The 18,611-nt window shown below is 36.7% G+C and overlaps 1 pseudogene; it reads left to right on the forward strand.

Moving 5' to 3' along the window:
- Positions 1 to 17,824: 17,824 nt before the first annotated feature.
- Positions 17,825 to 18,367, forward strand: LOC125105506 (60S ribosomal protein L17-like; annotated as a pseudogene).
- Positions 18,368 to 18,611: the final 244 nt, after the last annotated feature.

Genomic DNA, 18,611 nt, shown 5'->3' on the forward strand with positions numbered 1-18,611 from the left:
TTTTTCATTTTCAATGAGTTGACGTGGCATTACATTGATCTAACCCAAGTGGACCATTAATTCCAAAATAACTGAAGGATGAGAATGACAGCAGAAAGTTTAGATTTGAGTCCATTTGGCAGTTAGGCACTCATAAATATTAAAGAACTGCAACCCAATCATACCATCATTCTCAGCTTGTAAGTGAGTCTGTGGGATTATTAGCTCTGCTCTCAGTGATACAGAGATTGCTTAGAAATTAAAATGCTTACCAAGTCCCTTATTTTAATAATGTTCAGATCCTCTACATTGTACAACTTATCTCATAGGGTTGCTTTCTAAGGAGAATTAATTCTGTAATATGAGCTCTGTGGGGTAAACACTATTAACATTAATTAATGAAAACGTTAAAGGATGGCATAACACAAATTGTACTCTCAATGATACCAAAAAAACTTATATGACTTCAGCAAGACAGTTATTCTCCCTTCTTCTCTTCCTTCTGTCCTTCCCTCCCTCTCTCTATCATATACAAAGATAAGGCTGGGTCTGGGCAGCAAATTCATGTTGCTTATCAATCTTGATCAATTGGGAGTGTCTTTCTGGAGAGTTAAATTGGGAAGGTTCATCAAGATAGGTTCTATGACTGGTCAGTGATATATGACATGAGAGAGGAAACTAGAGTCACTCTGAAATCTAACTGCTGCCCTGAATTGGATAATCTCTAAGTGCTTTCCAACTAAAAAATCCTATCAACAATTCTTTTGAGATCCACTAAAATTGAAAAATACTTCCTCACACCATGCCTCCAGAAGCACTTTTTTTTTTTTTTCTCGGAAGCACTTTAAATATGATGTATACTCAAGTGCCACCAGAAGGATTTCAAGGTAGAACTAATAAAAATTACTCCTGGAGATACCTAAATTAGATGGAGAGCCTACTGAAAATTGGACTTTTTTCCTAAGCTGTAGTGAGAAGGGATGCTGGGGTCTCCTTGAAGATTCTTATGAGGATAATTCACCTCTGAGCCATAAAATTTATCTCTACCTTCCCATCTTCAGAAATGGTTAAGATGGATAAAACTAGAACCCCTCTTGGAAACTGGATGGATGGTTTTATTGTCAACAAAATGTATGTAAGGAGACTTTCAGTGTTTCAAGGGTTGAGAAGGAAAAATTATCCAAGAACTGGAGAAGAGAGCCACATAACAGGTATTTCAAGCCCTATGCAGAAGTGGCTAATTAGATTATCTATGACACAGTGTGCCTGGAGTTGTGAGTGCCTTGGAGGGAGATATGTATGGGACTGAAAGAGCTTAAGCTCTAAGAGCAAGGATGATCCAAGATAATCCTGGACATTCTTTTTTTTTTTTTTTTTTTTTAAGAGATATTATTTATTTATTTGACAGGCAGAGACCACAAGTAGCCAGAGAAGCAGGCAGAGAGAGAGAGAGGTGGAAGCAGGCTCCCTGATAAGCAGAGAGCCCGATATGGGGCTCTACCCCAGTACCCTGGGATCATGACCTGAGGCCAAGGCAGAGGCTTTAACCCACTAAACCACCCAGGCGCTCCAATCCTGGGCATTCTTTACTAAGCTTAGTCATTCTCCCTCTCTTCCCTCCAGCCTCTTTCCAGGATGACCATCTTCTCTCCAAGGACCATGAAAGCTAGTGCTAAGACTTGGTTGGTAGAGTACTATGGTCTCTGTAGGGCTCATTAATAACCACACTGTATAACATCACAGGAACCAAACCCCACATTTATCCTGGATATCCTGGATATAGAATTCAAACCTATTCCTCAAGTGGGCTGTGTAAACTTCCAAAGAGTAGACACGAAAGAGAAATACTGAAGAAAGGAAGAAAAAAAGAAAGAAAGAAAAGGGAAAGGAAAGAAAAGAAATATGACGATTTGTCCCTAGAGTGTTTGGATTTACTCCTGTGGGTTACGCTAGAACCATAATTTAGATCTTAGAATCATTATTTAGAGAAAGCTCCTAGCATATTTTATAGTACTATTTCAAAAGTTACTATGGAAGTAGTATCCACATCTCCTCCTTACCATCCGCACATTATCTGTTAGATTTTACTTTATCAAAGTCCTATTCAGCATATGTTAAGGTTCTGTGTTTAAGACTGTTGAATGGAAGTTCAAAGGAAGGTGTAGAGCTCAGGGATGACAAAGTAGTTTGTGTCCATTAAGAAAAGTCTCATAGGGGACATTAAATCTGAAAAGCAAATGTGAAGACCAGAAGAAAAAAGGCTTCACGTGACACAGCAGATATATAGATGTTCATAAGTGAGAAGTCGAGAAACTGTACAGAAGATCATGATGGGGTTCAGTATAGGCCACACCCAAATATGGCACCATGGCACAATGAATATTTTGAGCTGGGGAATCTGAGAAACAGCAAGTACCTGAAAGATTTTCTAACCTTCTTATGAAGCTGGTTATAAGACTGGCAGGTGAGACGTGCCCTTTCTATATCCAGGGGAAAGGAGCAGACTTATCTCCAAGGACAGAGGGATGCAAAAAGGAATCTGAATGAATGGGTCCTGAAAGTTTCCTCCAGTTTACTACTACCAGCTCACAGCTTTTTTTGTCCTATCACATTTTCCCATGACTCTCCAAGCTTCATGAAGCCCAGCAAAAAAAAAAAAAAAAAAAAAAAAAAAAAACACTCAGGTTTAACTGCTTCTCTGGGTTATCATTTCCTTAGGGAGACTCACATGGCACATAAAAGTTACATTAAATAAATTTGTATGCTTTTCTCTTGATAATATGTCTTTTGTTTTTCTCCCCTGCAATGGCAACCATGCTCTGTGTAGAGAAAGCACCGACATCTGACAGGTGGTTAAACCCAGTGCAACAAGTTTCGTTTTCATTCAATTCTGGATTCAGAGTTCCCCAGGCCTATTTGCCAGGGTAGTGATATTATCTGAGTAGACAAGAAAAATTGTTAAGCAGCATTTCAGTTTCAATTCAATTCAACAAATATTTACTAAGTCTCCATGCTTCTTGTACATCTTTGAAGGCTTTAGTGGAAAAAAAGTAAAAGATACCAATGAAGAAATTGGATGATTTTAAAATAGAAGTATTGATTTCTACCTGTACTTCTAACCAGTTTACTATGATGAAATCAGCTTCTTTGCTCTCATAATGTCTGCTCTACAAAAATCACCTCTTTTCTGCCCAATGTTTGCATTTAAAGTAAATTAATCTTTTGTCTTACCAGTCTGTCACTAGTTTCTGACTCCTAGACACACTCACTCATCTTCCACACCCCCATCTCCTCTCCTTCACCCCTCTGCCTTTGTCTTTTTTTCCTCCTACAGTCCTTGAATTCTTATAGCCTTTACTAATAATAAGAAATGTTTTCCACAAATTCAGTCTTCCTTCCTTCTTCCTTTCCTCCTATTGTTAGCCTCTCCACCTGCCTTTACTCCCACAGCCCTCCTCTCAGTATTGTCACTGGCTTCTATCAAAGCCTGTACTTAGGACTAATCTGATCAGTTCTCTCATTAAAAGGTTCACTTTATTCATAAAGCTTAATATGAAGACTTTCCCAAGAGTATTTGCATTTTTACAGGTGGCAAAATCTTAAGTAAAAAGGACTGAAGCTGTAATGGTAAATTTTCAATCACTGGAAATCTAATGGAGGAAGCCATTGAGATGTCAAAAGACTCTTCCCAAACTCCCTGAAAAACATCTGTATATTCAATTCCATAATATAGAACACTTCTCAGTTTTCTAAGAGGTACCTGCTGGAATATCTTGGCTCTGATTTGGATCCTACTTTGTAATTTTCCTGGGGTGAAGCTCAGAACCCGAGCTCCTGGCGTCCAGGACTGTGAGTGGCAATAATTCTCCTGGAACATTCAAAAACTTTAGTGGCTAGAAGCCTTGGGAATGAAGGAGTTAATGCTCTTAAGTGCCCATCAAGGCAGAGTTAATGGGTCTTAACAGAAACCTGAGCAGGAGACCAACCACCTGCATTCAGAATGACCACTTTTCTATGGAATCCTGGGTGGTCTGCCTAAACAGGTTTCCCCATGCCCTGGGGGGTCAGTGACTTTGAGAAGAATCCAGTTCAATAATGAGCAAAAGAATGATTAATAGTGCTTCCTGCCCTCAGTTAGAGAGGGGGTGGGCAGCAGGGTGCCGGAAGAAAAGCAAACAGCTGGATATTACATTGCAATGTGGACAGAAATCACTTACATTTTAGATTCGATATCATTCTGGTGATTGAGAAATGGAATCAAAGCTTACACTTGACTTAGCATGGCAAAGATTAAACTGCCATTTTTATTAATTTTTTATTAATTTGTTCATTTATCATTAAAGACCTTTTTAAAACTCAGAACCACTGTCCTCTCTATTATCTGAAAAGGTATAGTAACTATTTAGCAGCACATTTATACTTTAAAAGAAAAAGAAAATTTCATGTGTGGGCCTTCTTATTGGATGTATATATTTTCTATATATATACACATGTATGGATACATATAATATATAGTCTGTAAAACACTAATGAATTCATACTTGACATAGGGGTTTGGAATGGTGCAAAGTGTAACTACACTGTGGGCTCTGTGGGAGGTACTGAGGAGGTGGGGAGAGATGGAGGCTTGATGAGTGAGACTTACATCAGTTCTCTAGTTCCTCCTCCGGTGCCCTCACATGAATCAAGGTTGCTTGTGACATTACAGTTGGCAGTTTAAATAATCATTTTAAAAAATTAGATGAGAAACAAAGTTGATATCCCAGAGTAAAATTTAAACTGAAAATCGAATTTAAGCATACAGAAAATTCTCAATATATGAAATGCATATATGCAAGTGTATTCGAGCTGGTTATCTCCATATTTGTGTGCACACATACAAACAACAGATATGTGTAGGAGCCAGTTTATTATTAAAAGAGACAGAATTCCTGAATTTAGACCTGGTTCCACTGCTAACTTGCTAGTGAAGTAATTAGGCAACTCATGTCAACTCTAAATCTCCATTTAGTCATCAGTAAAATGAGGGAGTTAGATATCCTCATGTTCCTTTATAGCTTTAAGATCTCTAAACATTTGTATACAGAAGGTCATTATTAAGCAATCACAAGAAACCCTTCTCCTTTGATCTGATCCCTAATGCTACCCCTGCATACTCAGCTGTGAAGGAATATCCTGGACACTGTGGTTAGTGGAGATCACGTAGCTGTGTAGAGAAGATGATGGAATGCAGTGAGTAGATAGGAGCCACCCACAGGAGAGCTGAAGAAGCTCCAGGAACACTATGATAAAGTACAAGCCATGTCCCCCAATTGGGGCACATGGTGGGTGGGGAAGCAGAGTTTGTCTTTTTCCCTAACTCAACAATGGTGGTTGAAAGCATAGATCAGAGTCTGATGGTTTCATGTTTAAGTCTTAGCAATACCAGTCACTAACTATGTATCCTTTGTCCAATTACTATAATGTTCGAGTCCTCAGTTATTCCTTCCACAGAAAATGAAGATCATAATGCCCCCCCTCAACAACCTCCTTTAATGTTTACATGAGAATGGGGATGATGTTTTAATATAGTTCCCAGCTCATAAGTATTCAAGAGAAAAAAAAAAAACTGTGTATGTGTATTTCACATAGACATATCATGATAAACCCATTGCAAGCTGAAAATACTAAAATCAAAAATGCAATACACCTAACCTATTGAACATAGCTTAGCCTGGCCCACCTTAAACATGCTCAGAACACTTACACTGGTCTACAGTTGAGCAAATTCATCTAACACAAAGCCTATTCTATAATAAAGTATTGGATATCTCAGGTAATTTGCCAAATACTGTACCAAAAGTGAAAACCGAATGGTTTTATGGGTACAGAATGGTTTTAAGTGTATCAGTTGCTTATATTCATGATCATGAGGCTGACTGGGAGCTACAGCACCTGACGCTGTCCAGCATCATGAGAGAAGATCATACATATCTTGCTAGCCCAGGAAAAAATCAAAATTCAAACTACAGTTTCTACTGAGTTCATATCACTTTCACCTCATCATAAAGTTAAAAAATCATTAAGTTAAACCATCTTAAGTCAGGGACTGTCTATACGTGTATATTAATATATGTTTCACATATTATATATTATTAAATCTTTGGTACACTCGATATATGGAGATTTATGGAAGAAGGACCACTGTTATTTGGCAGTAGAAAAATAGAAACCACTCATGAAGGATCAGGTTTTCATTTTCTATGGAAAAGAGGATTTGGAAATCAGAAAAAAGAAGTATAAGCAGAAGAAATGAATAGAGAACTGAGCACCCTATATTGTAGATATGGTCAACCATTAAAAGTTCTATATAATTTTTTATGTCATGTTGATTGCCTATAATATAGATAGATGGCTGGAGCTTCCCCTAGATGATTCCAGTGATAAAGCCTCAAAGATTAAGCATCCGATCTATGTATTAATGTATTTACTAAATCCTTCCATGAGATTCTTCCAGAATGAAAGCTCTAGGAGAGCAGGGGCTGTGCCTATCTTGTCCCATGCTGGATCTTAAAAGCCTACAATTGTGCCTGGCATGAGGTAGGTGCTCAAAAAATACCAAGTCTATAGACCATACAATAGATTTCGTATTTGTTCTGCATTTGTTCTGTTGATTATTTATTACCTGTCTCCTCCTGCTAAAATGCAAGCTCCACAAGGCAGTCAACATTGCTTTGTTCACTGATGTGTCCCATGCCTAGAATGGTGCCTGCACATTATGGTTGCTTCATAAATGCTTTCAGGATGATGACTGAAGCAGATAGGGAGAGTGATTTAGAAGCAGTAGAGTCTCAATAATCCAGGCTGCTAGACGAGCTTCTTAACCTTTAGTTTCAAATGGAGGTTTCAAGGAAAATGGCTTCCACTGCCCCTTAAATGTAGAGCATTCAGCTAAATAACCAGACCTTTCAGGAGTTTCTGAGAAGATGAAGGCAAGGGAAAAAAGTCAGTTCCATATCCAAGGTTGCAAAGGCTGTTCCACATTCATCCAAACTCACGCTCTCCTACACTGGTTTGTCAAATCCTTTATTTAAATATCTCATTATCTAAGACAATTTTGTACTTACTGTCATGAAGGCTTATGAAACCTGCAAACCTGTCTTGCTGGAGCAGGTACAATTTAAGCCAGTGATTGTTCAAAAGAGAAAGGAAAGGTGAAGAATGGCACCATTGTGAAGATTTAGAGCAGGAAGGTAGACAGCCCTCGGAGCTAACCTCTGTTCTCTGGGGTGTTTGTTTAGGCTCCTTAGACAATGCATATAGCCTAAAGATAGAGGGGGAAAAATTGTAAGTCTTCATGTATAATTTTTGTTGTTATATCTAAACTGATAGTTGAGGGCTAGGAGCTGAAACAATATTTTATAGAAGTATCATGTTGAAGTTTTTGCAGGTTTCAAAATATTTAAATATGTAAATTTCAATGGAGAGATGTTCAGATTTTTTGATAGTCTAATGATTTTAAGCATCTCATTTCTAGTCACACACTGACAAAAGATGTTCAGATTGCAGTGTGAGATGGTTTCTATGGTTACAGTTGTTTCCTAGCATTTTAGTGACATCTTTTGTGAGCATTGGCTGCTTCACTTATTTGTCACTAATGTATGTGTAGAACTATAGTTAATAGCCTTGGGCGGACAAAATTTTTTTTTCTGAATGGCTGTATTGTTTTTTAGCAGCATTTTTCAATAAGGTGACAATGCATTAGAATACTAATGGTATGTATGGTATTTTAAGATGTCAAGTTTTCAATAAAATGATAATGAAAATTTTGCATTTCATTTAATAGTTAAATATTCATGAATTTTCACAGCATGATGAACTGAGTGAAAAATAAAGAAACTGTATAATGTATAATACTAAACATCATAAATTAAGTTTCTTTTCATAGAAGCTATTCAAGAGTGTTTAATATATGGTTCTTCATGGATTTAGACCAATCTGAGCTAAATTAAAGGCATCTAAAAAGGAAACTTGTTTAAACCAATTTAACATATTTTAACACAGCATGTTTACAATGTAACAATATAAAGGAAAATGACACATTACAAACAATATATACATTATATAAAACTTATGATGACTTAGTGGGGGATGTAATCATCAGGCAAGAATATTTTGAATAAAGTAATTACGAAGTAGGAGATGGAGGCATGCATGGGGGTAGAGATAGGTGACATAACCATGAGTAATAGAATGAAAGTAGGCAGTAGAAACTGAGAGTTTAAAGTTCTATCCAATGATGATCTGTTTAAGGCATTAGGCTAATTTCTGGAGAACCTAGGAGTAAACATCATATCTTTCCTCTGGACCTGGACTGATGCAGTCTTAAAGCAAATGTTTAGAGCTTAAGGTGGGGGGGGGCGGGGACCTTTACTTCAGCAGTAGAAATTAAAAGACTTTTTCTCTAAATTTAAATATCATCTGTGGTCATGTAGCAGCAGCCACTCCAACGACCTGTTATATAGGATGCGTCTATGGTGAGTATTGGGGGATGCTGTGTATGCAGTTGAGCTACCAGAGAGGAAGTGACTAACAGAATTCTAATTACTGATTGCTGTGATGTAGAAGACAGAAAAAAGCCATTACTTGACTCTCTATCAAAAAAATATAGTCAATCACTGAATAACCCACAACCTCCTGGCTGGGATTATTCAGCTCTGCTCTCCTGACTGGCTAGGTATTCCAGTGACCCATTCTATTAGAACTGTTAGATGGGACTGAGAGAACCATAAGAGAGAGATACAGAAGACAGACTTGGTTTCTGTTGAAGAGCAAATCAAGACTAGGACTAGTATAAAGTAAACAGAAAATCCTAGCCTGGTAGGTACTGCTGATCTATTGGAGAATGTGGACTTAAGATACAGAACATTAAATTCCTGTAGGTTAAATGCATCATCAGAGTATTGGTATACCCAGATTGGTAGTTAACTTGGTACTATCCCTCTCTCATAGGTCTTATTGTCAGTAATTTAATGCCTAACACATATGTGTAATAATATTTACAGATATATACAGAGGAGAATTAAAGAGTTCTTTTTACAAGTATTTTATACATGAGAATGTTATTGCAATGTCTATTACTTAACCAACTTAGCATTATCCTTGATTCTGCTGAAAGGGTGATCATTTTATGTATAAAGGAACTGAAATGCCAATGAAATAAAATAATTGACAAAAGTAAAAAAAAATTTCATAGCTTTCCTTAATTTTATTTTTTATTTTTTTATTTTTTTATTTTTTAAAGATTTCATTTATTTATTTGAGGGAGAATGAGTGAGAGAGAGCATGAGAGAGGAGAAGGTCAGAGGGAGAAGCAGGCTCCCCAAGGAGCTGGGAGCCCAATGCGGGACTCGATCCTGGAAGTCCGGGATCATGACCTGAGCTGAAGGCAGTTGCTCAACCAACTGAGACACCCAGGCACCCAGCTTTCCTTAATTTTAATTGACTGCCCAAACTCAGTTCATTCTAATGTACTGATTTTGACCAGGTAGTGATATTCAGGGTCCTGGCTCTACCATTTACTACCTATACAAGCTGGTAGGGGCAACATCATCTTTCATGCCTCGGTTTCTTCACCTTATAAATGGGGATAACTGGAGTATCTAAAATGTTGTGTAGACTGAATGAGATTGATACATACACAACACTTAGTATTAAGCTTGTTGAATAGTAAGCACACAATAAATACTAGCTATTTTCATCATGATTACAACTAATATCAATTCATTTAGTGAAAGCTAAATATAGGGCCAGTAAGAGATAATGGGAGAGAGATGTTAAAGACTTTCTCAGCACAAATATCATGAAAGTAAACAGAGGCACAAATAATGTTTAATGAAGTATTTTAAACTGGATATAATATTTTTTGGGCTAGAAGCCAACAGAGCAAATTAACTAACTTTTACTTATCAGTTCTATTTTCCATGAAAGTAGGTTGGCATTATTGATCTCTTTCTCACCTGAATTGTGATGACTATATGACTTTATGAAACCAGATGCTTAAAAAAGAAGTTATAACATAAAGGACAAACATTATGTGATTCTACCCACATGAGGTACCAAGACTAGTCAAATTCATAGAGACAGACAGCAGAATAGTGGTTACTGGGTGGGGAGAGGAAAGGAGAATGGGAAGTTACTATTTAATGGATACAGAGTGTCAGTTTGGGATGACAAAATTTTTCTGGAGATGGAAGGTGGTGATGGTTGCATAACAGTGTTAATGTACTTAGTACTTAAAAATGGTTAAAATGGTAAATTTTATGTGATGTAAATTTTATCATTTAAAAAGACAACTACAAATGGCCAACAAACATTGGGGGAGGGGACAAATGAAAAAGGAAAATGCAGAATCAATCCAATACACTGAGGTTAAAAAAAAAAAATGACCACTTATCCATAATTTGTGGCACTTAGTCAAATAATATATTTTGATTTTCCTTTCAGTTCGGGTTTTAATATTTGGATTTTACTTTCAGTTAGAGTCTCAGGTCCGAGACTCTAAGATTTTGATTTAAATATTACTTCATCATCATTAATCTTAGGCAAACTCTTTTGGCTTCAGACTTGACAATAAAACAATTACTTCATATCACTAACAAAAGTGTCCACTTCAGTGACTCGGTGAATCTAATGACAGCATTGCGATCAGTACTTCTAGCAAGGCGATCTTCTTTAGAATATATCTGTATCTTGTGCCAGCAAAGAGAGCATCATAAAGACAAATTGTGGGTAATGCATTCTCCCTTATACATTTCTGGGCTGATAACTAGTACCATTAATTATCATCCTAAATGGGTTGGGAATGCTACTGAACAAGGAAAAAAAAGACCTTTTCCTCCTGCATAAGTACAGCCAATACAAACATCACCCAACCTGAGTGCTGCTCTGGCATTTTCTTCTTCAATCTGAGGTATTTCTTATATGTCTCGGGAGATGAGGAACTAATCTCTGTGCAGAGATCCCAAATAAGCAAAAGGTCTTCATTACAAGCGAGCATCTCTGGCTTCCAAGCCTTATCCTTTCACTCAAAAGTTACCCTGATTTCAAATAGCCCCATTTCTCTGTTTTATCAAGAAGTAGCAACAATCTACCACCACCACTGTTATTATAGCATTTCAATCAACTCATTTCATTGCGGTTTGAGAAAACACTTTGTTGAAACCCAAAGGAAAATCTGCCACGTTTCCATTCAGGCATATGGCCGGGGGAAAAGAGCTTAATAACCAGTAATCAGAGTCTGCCTTCTTTGGGTGGAATCCACTGTGGACAAAAACAATTTATGCTGCACTGGACGAAAATAGTTCATCGATGTTATTTTCCAAGAGATAGTTAAAATAACTCCTTCTCATCTGATATCCCAAAACTAGGAGGGAGAGAGTTCAGATAATGTTGGGATCGATAAAGTCACAAAAGCAGAGTCATATAGGAAATATACCTTGAAATTACTATCTTGCTCTTTTTGTCACAGAACTAGCCAAAGAATAGTTCGGGCCATTATGAAGGGTGGTATTACAACAAGTTTTAGTTCAGGGAATCATTGAAATTAAAGACAACAAAGATATAATATGTATCTACCTAGACTCGTGATTGCAATGATCAACAATCTGAAGTGTTTTTCCCTTTCAGAAAAATAGACCTCTGATTATTCCCCAAGGCTTAAATAATTCAGAATAGTAAATCATCAAAATTTATCTTTTTAATATATTTTGAACTGACATTTGAATATGAATATATATTTTATAGAAAATTAATATAAGCAAATTAATGAGGCTTCATTTAAGTCCAAACTCAGGTGAAATGGAGAAATATCCCTTTTCTTTATTATGTACCAGAAACTTTAACTCTTTCCCATAATCTTCTATGCTCAAAATATTTTCCTTTTACTCCATGCCTTATTACCCTCTCAGGCAAAAGTGCCCCTCTGTACAAACTACCCTTTCTGCAAAGGGTGTGTGCTTTGAGAACAAACAGTTTCTCTATCTGAGCAGTGAACAGTGGGAGTTCTGTCAGTAAAACAAAAAATAGGCAATACTTGTTTTCACTGGCAATACAGTGATTCCTAAACTTTGGTGCATATTAGAATGACCTGGAAAGCTTTTTAAAAATCTGATGCTCAGGTCATACTCCACACCAATGAAATTAGAATGTCTGGGGCTAAGAGCCAAACACAATATTTTTTTAAAATTCCCAAACAATTCTGATGTGCAGCAAGGTTTGGGAAACATTATAGTATATATGATGGGAAATATTATAGTATATATACTATATATATATATAATACTATACTAATACCATATATATATATATGTATATATATATATATATAATACCATTGGCATGGTATTACTTACATACCAATAAACCACCTCTTCACACCAATAACCAAGAGTTGGCAATGTTTTAATTTCTTAGCATTATTTAATCTTTAATAACCCTAGGAAAGTCAATTTGAAAGGAAGCTGTCAGGATAAATAAGACAAAGCATCTCTTCTTTTCCTTATCATTATTATAAATCAATACCATATTATGGCCTCACTAAACACTTTCTCATTAAACACTTTATTTTTACAGTTTTATTTCTACCATTTTCCTAACAGGGCTGACATAGACTCAACTCATGGGGAAAGGTGTATTCTTTCCCTACAAGGAATAGATTTTTCCAGCAAGGTTGCACTTTGTAAATGTGGTTTAGTTTTCCAATATGGCTTAGACTGTGTGATGTAAGAAAGGAAGACTCAAATCATACTAATTGTAATCTCTTACTTTTGTCTTCAGGCTCCAAACACCTCACCCTCACCTGGAAATGTTGCACTAAGCCCTCATTTTTCACCTTCTATTTGTAGATAATGCAAATATCTTTTCACTCAAAAGTCTCATTATCTATAATTCCATTAATGACTTATATCACCAAATCATTTGAAAATATATTTACATCACTCATTAATTTTTCTAAGACAAGCAATTTCTACATTCTCATAGAAAAATTGAAGAAATTACCAGATAATGCACACTTATTTTGACCATTTTCCTTAGAATACTGCTAAACTAGCCTGTTTCCTTTGCCTAAATGCCACTGTGCCTTCAAACATACGTATACTCAGACATCTGGCTCCTTCTTTCAGGCTTTTTGAACTAAGACAAATCTTGGAAACAGTCAACTTTATCAAAAATATTTTTGTCTTATAGAGTCTAGATGGCTTTATGACCTGAACCTTTCCTTCTTCTCTCTTCACTTTTCTTGTCCAATAATTGATACATTCACAAAGAAGAATACAAACAAAAGAAAATCAAATAGTCTTCTTCAAAAATTCCTTTGGTGTCATGAGAGCTAATCAACAACAGATATTATTTTTTTAAATATCAAGCCAACCAAGTTAATTCTTGCTCACATTGAGATTTCTGAGTGCAAATCTGTATTTCTACATTTCTTCATTTTTTAGAGTCTCTTTAAGAGATTGTGGATGTTTCATTGAAGCTCAGAATACTGTAGTTTCCAAATACTTATACAATGCCTTATTCATGAACTGACCTATCACGACTCTAACTCAAGTTAACAATAAATCACCAAATATTTACTAAGAGTATACTATGTACCTGGCACTATACGAGGCATTATCAAGGATACAAAAGAAAAGGGGTCTGACAGTTGCCCTAGAATTTATAACCTGGTTGAGGAGGGAAGATACTATATGTTACAAAACACAGCTGTTTTTGACCCATAAGAAAGGAAAAACATGCAATCAATTAAGTTTTGACACATCATCATCTGTCAAGATGCCCTGACATTTTACGATGCATTCTAATTTTAGAGATGCTAAAATGAAAAAAAAGAAAAAACTAGAAGTGCATCTTAGTATCAGTGCAATAGGGTATATACTGTAACAACTAGGAAATAATACACAACAGTGCTAAATACCGGGAAGGTTATACACACAGCGATGGGCAGAGGGCTAATGTAATAGACACCGCTGCAACCACTGGGAGGTGTGCAGAATGACTAAAGCTAAGTGGAAACAAGAAGTCAAAAGCACTAGTAAAATCCCTAGAATTTCATATAATGTCAAGAGGGCAAATTCCTACTTACTCATTTTTATTAGAAAGGTACATTGAATATCACCCTCATATCTGGTCCACTGTCATGTCCTACTTCCCTACACCCAAAATATCTTACACAACCATCCCCTCATCCCCTTTCATACTTGCCACACACTGTTCCCTCTCACCATTTTCTTTACCAAATCTCTCTAGGCAGTATTTAAACTAATCTTGCCTGTCCACAGCTCTGAGCACAATGATCCCACAATTGTGGGGATGGCAACAATGGCTCATCAATGATGACTAAACTACTTAGCTTGGCATTCAAGGCCCTAAAAGACCTGACCCTAATATATATTATCTCCTATTTTTCCATTGCGACAGCAGTTCTTTCAACACATTTCTGTTTAATTGACTCATCAGATCAATGCTCTCCATTCTCTCTGTAAAACATGGATGATTAAACACTCCAGGCTAGCAAGCTATACAGTACATCTGTGCCCTTCTCCCACCAATTAGCTGTATGCTTGTCCAAACCTATTTATGCCAGTCTTACTTGTTCTTGCAATTATGTGATTTAATTAAATATGAAAGCTGATAAAATATGAGTACGGAAAGAAAATTGTTTCTATGAACACTAAGTTATATGCTTGATTTAAAAAAACAACCACCAACAAGCCAATAAAAAAATGATGTCAAACCAGAAATGGACAAGACAGCAATAATAAATTGAGAAAAAAATAATAAAAATCCAGGATACCACATTCAGATTGTGTCTCCCAGTTTTGTTCCATTTTCAATAAACAAAACTGGTTGATACCACATCAGGCATAAAATAGTGTTTTATGGGTAAGGACTACAATCAGCAGATTCATATTCCAAGAAAATTATTTTCCTTAAGAGATGGTTCCTCAAGAGATGACTGACAAATAAATACACACTTGTACATATTATATTAAAATGAAGGCTTGTTTTTTTTTAACTATTTCCCCACTTTTATCAAGTTTTTAATCTACAAATTAGCTACAAGCCCCAGCTCAATAGAGAAAGTCTGCTCCTACAGGCTCCAACCAAACTTTAACCCACAAGCCAACACTATTTCTTTTTCATGAAATGAGCATTTCCCATATCACACACTGTTCAAATCTCCGTAATTCTCAAGAATCTATGCAAACGGCTCATCTCTGTGAAGTATATCTTCAAGCCTTCCTGCCAGAAATTGGGAGTTAGAGGTATCTAAGGATTCTAACATCACCTCTACCATCTACTGTGGAAACCGAATCAAGTATATTAACTTCTGAATCTCAATTTCCTCATTTGTAAAACGGGGATAATAACGATCACACAGGATTTAGAGGATTTAATGTTAAAGGATTTAATGCATAGAACACTGAGCATAATGCCTGTAATGCAGGTGGGTTCAAAAACTGAGAGACACCAATCTCCATCCAATGCACCTTTCTTTTGATGCTAAGAGTCCCTTTGTCTTCTTTCATGATGCCTCTTGTTTTCTGTTCTGTATTATAACAGTTTCAGAACATGTCTCTTCCCCTATTAGATATACATTCCTTGACTGTTAAGCTGTGCAGCCAGTATTTGTTTGCTATCACTTGCCTTGCTTTTAAATAAACAACTAAATGAAAGGCCAAGGGACTGATGAACATTTGTTGTGGTCAGATAGAGGCCTGGCAAAAGAATAAGGAAAAGAGAAACAATTTAGAGTATATTTTTTGCTCTCTACTAGAATAGAAAAAATGCTTAATTATAGCAGCTTAAAGGTGGGTGCTTCTATATCTCCTTTTTAAATAGCTTCATCTTTTGTTTTTGTGTTGATTCTGTCTTTTTCCTAAAAATGTTGACGGGGTAGATTACACCTGACAGCAGTCTTGGCAGCCCCTAGAGAATTTCAGTCTTTGCAATGCAACATTCTTTGGAAGAATAGAAAACTTTTGCCGGTCCCCCCAACCCCCACCCCAAAAAGGATTGAAATTCTGCATTCTTTTTCGTTGACAATTGACTGGAACATTTTGCAAATAAGTGCCAGTCCTCGATGAGGTGCAAAATACTGACTGTATTAGCTAGTTATTTAGAGAGATGTGAAGATGCTCTTGCCAACATACATTCCATTTAGGCTTTGGATGCTTTGCGTGATCTCCCAGGCAGCACTTGTTTGAAAATGTTGGAATTTAATTTAAAAGTTTTCACATTTGCTTTTCTGTTCTTATTTTTAAAAGCAGCAATAACTCTTTAGTTCTTTAAAGCAAACTCTAGAGTTAATCTTCATATGTGTATATATACTTATATATACATATGTAAAATATGAAAAAAATTTACCAGGCTTTTTCTAGTCTTTTGCTCTTTTCTAATTGTTGTCATTGAACTTAAACTTTCTCAGTCTCAGAATATTTGAAAATGGAACTGCATTGCTATTTTTGTAGAGACAACCTTTTTAGGTCCATAGACTTCTTAGGTTATCTGTGTGGATACATGTGTAATTTTAGAATCACAGAGAACAAGGTTGTTAAAGGGCACTGAAAGGTTTTTTTTACCTGCCTACCATGTGAGTTATATCACTTACGCCACATATGACCAAGACTTTCTCCTCAACAAGGGCATAAGACTCAAGTCTCTTTCTGAATTGTCACAAATTAATATTTATAATAGTAACAACTTATATTTCTCTATATAGGAAATAGTCATTGCTTCTGCTCTCTTAGAAGGAGATTCAGATTTGTCTGGGCATATTTAGTAAACCAGTGGGTTTGGCTTAACCAGGGCTTTGTCATACATTGCACAGGTTATGCACTTCCTAGCTTTGGGGAGCCATTCACACAGACTATTTCATTATGACAAGGAGGGAGCCTTGACATAGGGTGAAAAATAGTTTCTGGGTAGGGAGAAACATTAGCAGCACGGACAGAGGCTTGAGGAAGGGTAACAATAGCCTCGGAGTTCCAGCTATTAATACACATAAAAAGAGTATAAAAAGCAAGCTGTGGTCCAGGCTGATTCACAAGCAAACAAGATTTCCCCTGGGGGTTCCCAGAAATGGCTGGAAGAGAGAAAGTTTTTGAAGGGTTGTAGTTACTCAAATGTAAGTTCCTCAAAAATATAAGGGACTCTCCTACAGTCACCCAGGTAGACAAACCAAGAATAGAAGTCACTAGGAGTTTCATAGACATGTGTGACCATGAAGAGTCCATGAATCCTGACTCTGTGAATGACATGTTTTGCGATCAACAGAATAATGGAAAAGAGGGTCACCTCCTAGAGTGTGCTATAATGTTACCAAACACTATATCTTTTAAAAAAGATTTATTTATTTATTCTAGAGACAAAAGTGAACATGCACAAGTAGACGGAGGGGCAGGGGGAGAGGGAGAGGAGAGAGATAATCTCAAGCAGACTCCCTGCCAAGCCTGGAGCCCCAGGCAGGGCTTGATCCCACCAAAAATGAGATCATAAACTGAGCCAAAATCAAGAGCCGGACACTTAACTGACTGAGCCACCCAGGTGCCCCTCAAACATTATCTTAAAACTATCTTTATAACACTGGTATGAGAATTACTTAATAGCCATGGGTTTGAGATATTAATAACAAGGAAAAAAATACAAACATTCATGCTGTCCCAATATAACTATTTTACTAAAAGATCCTTTTATTATGACAATTACTAAATACTGTTATATATAGTCCACTACCTCTCTACTGTAGACAAAGATTGTAGGTCTTGCTCTTCCCATAAGCAGACTAAGGTGATCTCTGAAAATGGTTTGCTACTCACATGACCCAGAAAGCCTTATAAAATCATGCAAATCAAAGAAGTTCAAATCTTCATGTTCACTTTCAGAGCATATGTGAAACTGCCCAGGCCATCAAGAGTATGTGTATCTGAAAAGCCACCAAGTATCTGAAGGATGTCACTTTGCAGATGCAATGTGTACCATTCTGTCACTACAGTGGTGGAGTTGGTAGGGTGCCCAGGCCAAAGTGTGGGGCTGGATGCAGGGTGGGTGGCCCAAAGAGTGCTGAATTTTTTACTGCACATGCTTAAAAATGCAGAGAATCACACTGAACTTAAGGGTTTAGATGTAGATTCTCTGGTCACTGAGCACAGCCAGGTGAACAAAACCCCCAAGATGCGGCGTAGAACTTACAGGGCTCATGGTCAGATTAACCCAACAGGAGCTGTCCTGCCATTCTGAGATGGTCCTTACTGAGAAAGAGCCGACTGTCCCTAAGCCACAAGATGTTGCACAGAAGTTAAAGATATCCCAGAAGAAACTGAAGAAATAAAAACTTCTGGCCTAGAAGTAAATTCTGTATATTATAAATAAATGCAAATAAAAGTTTAAAAAAATGTAGGTCTTCTTAGAGAACATCCTCTATAGAGAAATTGTGAAACTATTTTTAATATTCCCCCATGAAACTGGCTAGAATGACTAATAACTGTGCTTAGATCCAAAGTTTGAGAGTTGTAAAATCTAATATTGCTACATATGCCTTCTATTGTTTACTTACAATTGCACAGGTTTTGAAATCAACAGACCTCAGT

This window comes from Lutra lutra, chromosome 7 (genome assembly GCF_902655055.1).
Source record: "Lutra lutra chromosome 7, mLutLut1.2, whole genome shotgun sequence".
In the NCBI taxonomy this organism is placed as follows: domain Eukaryota; kingdom Metazoa; phylum Chordata; class Mammalia; order Carnivora; family Mustelidae; genus Lutra; species Lutra lutra.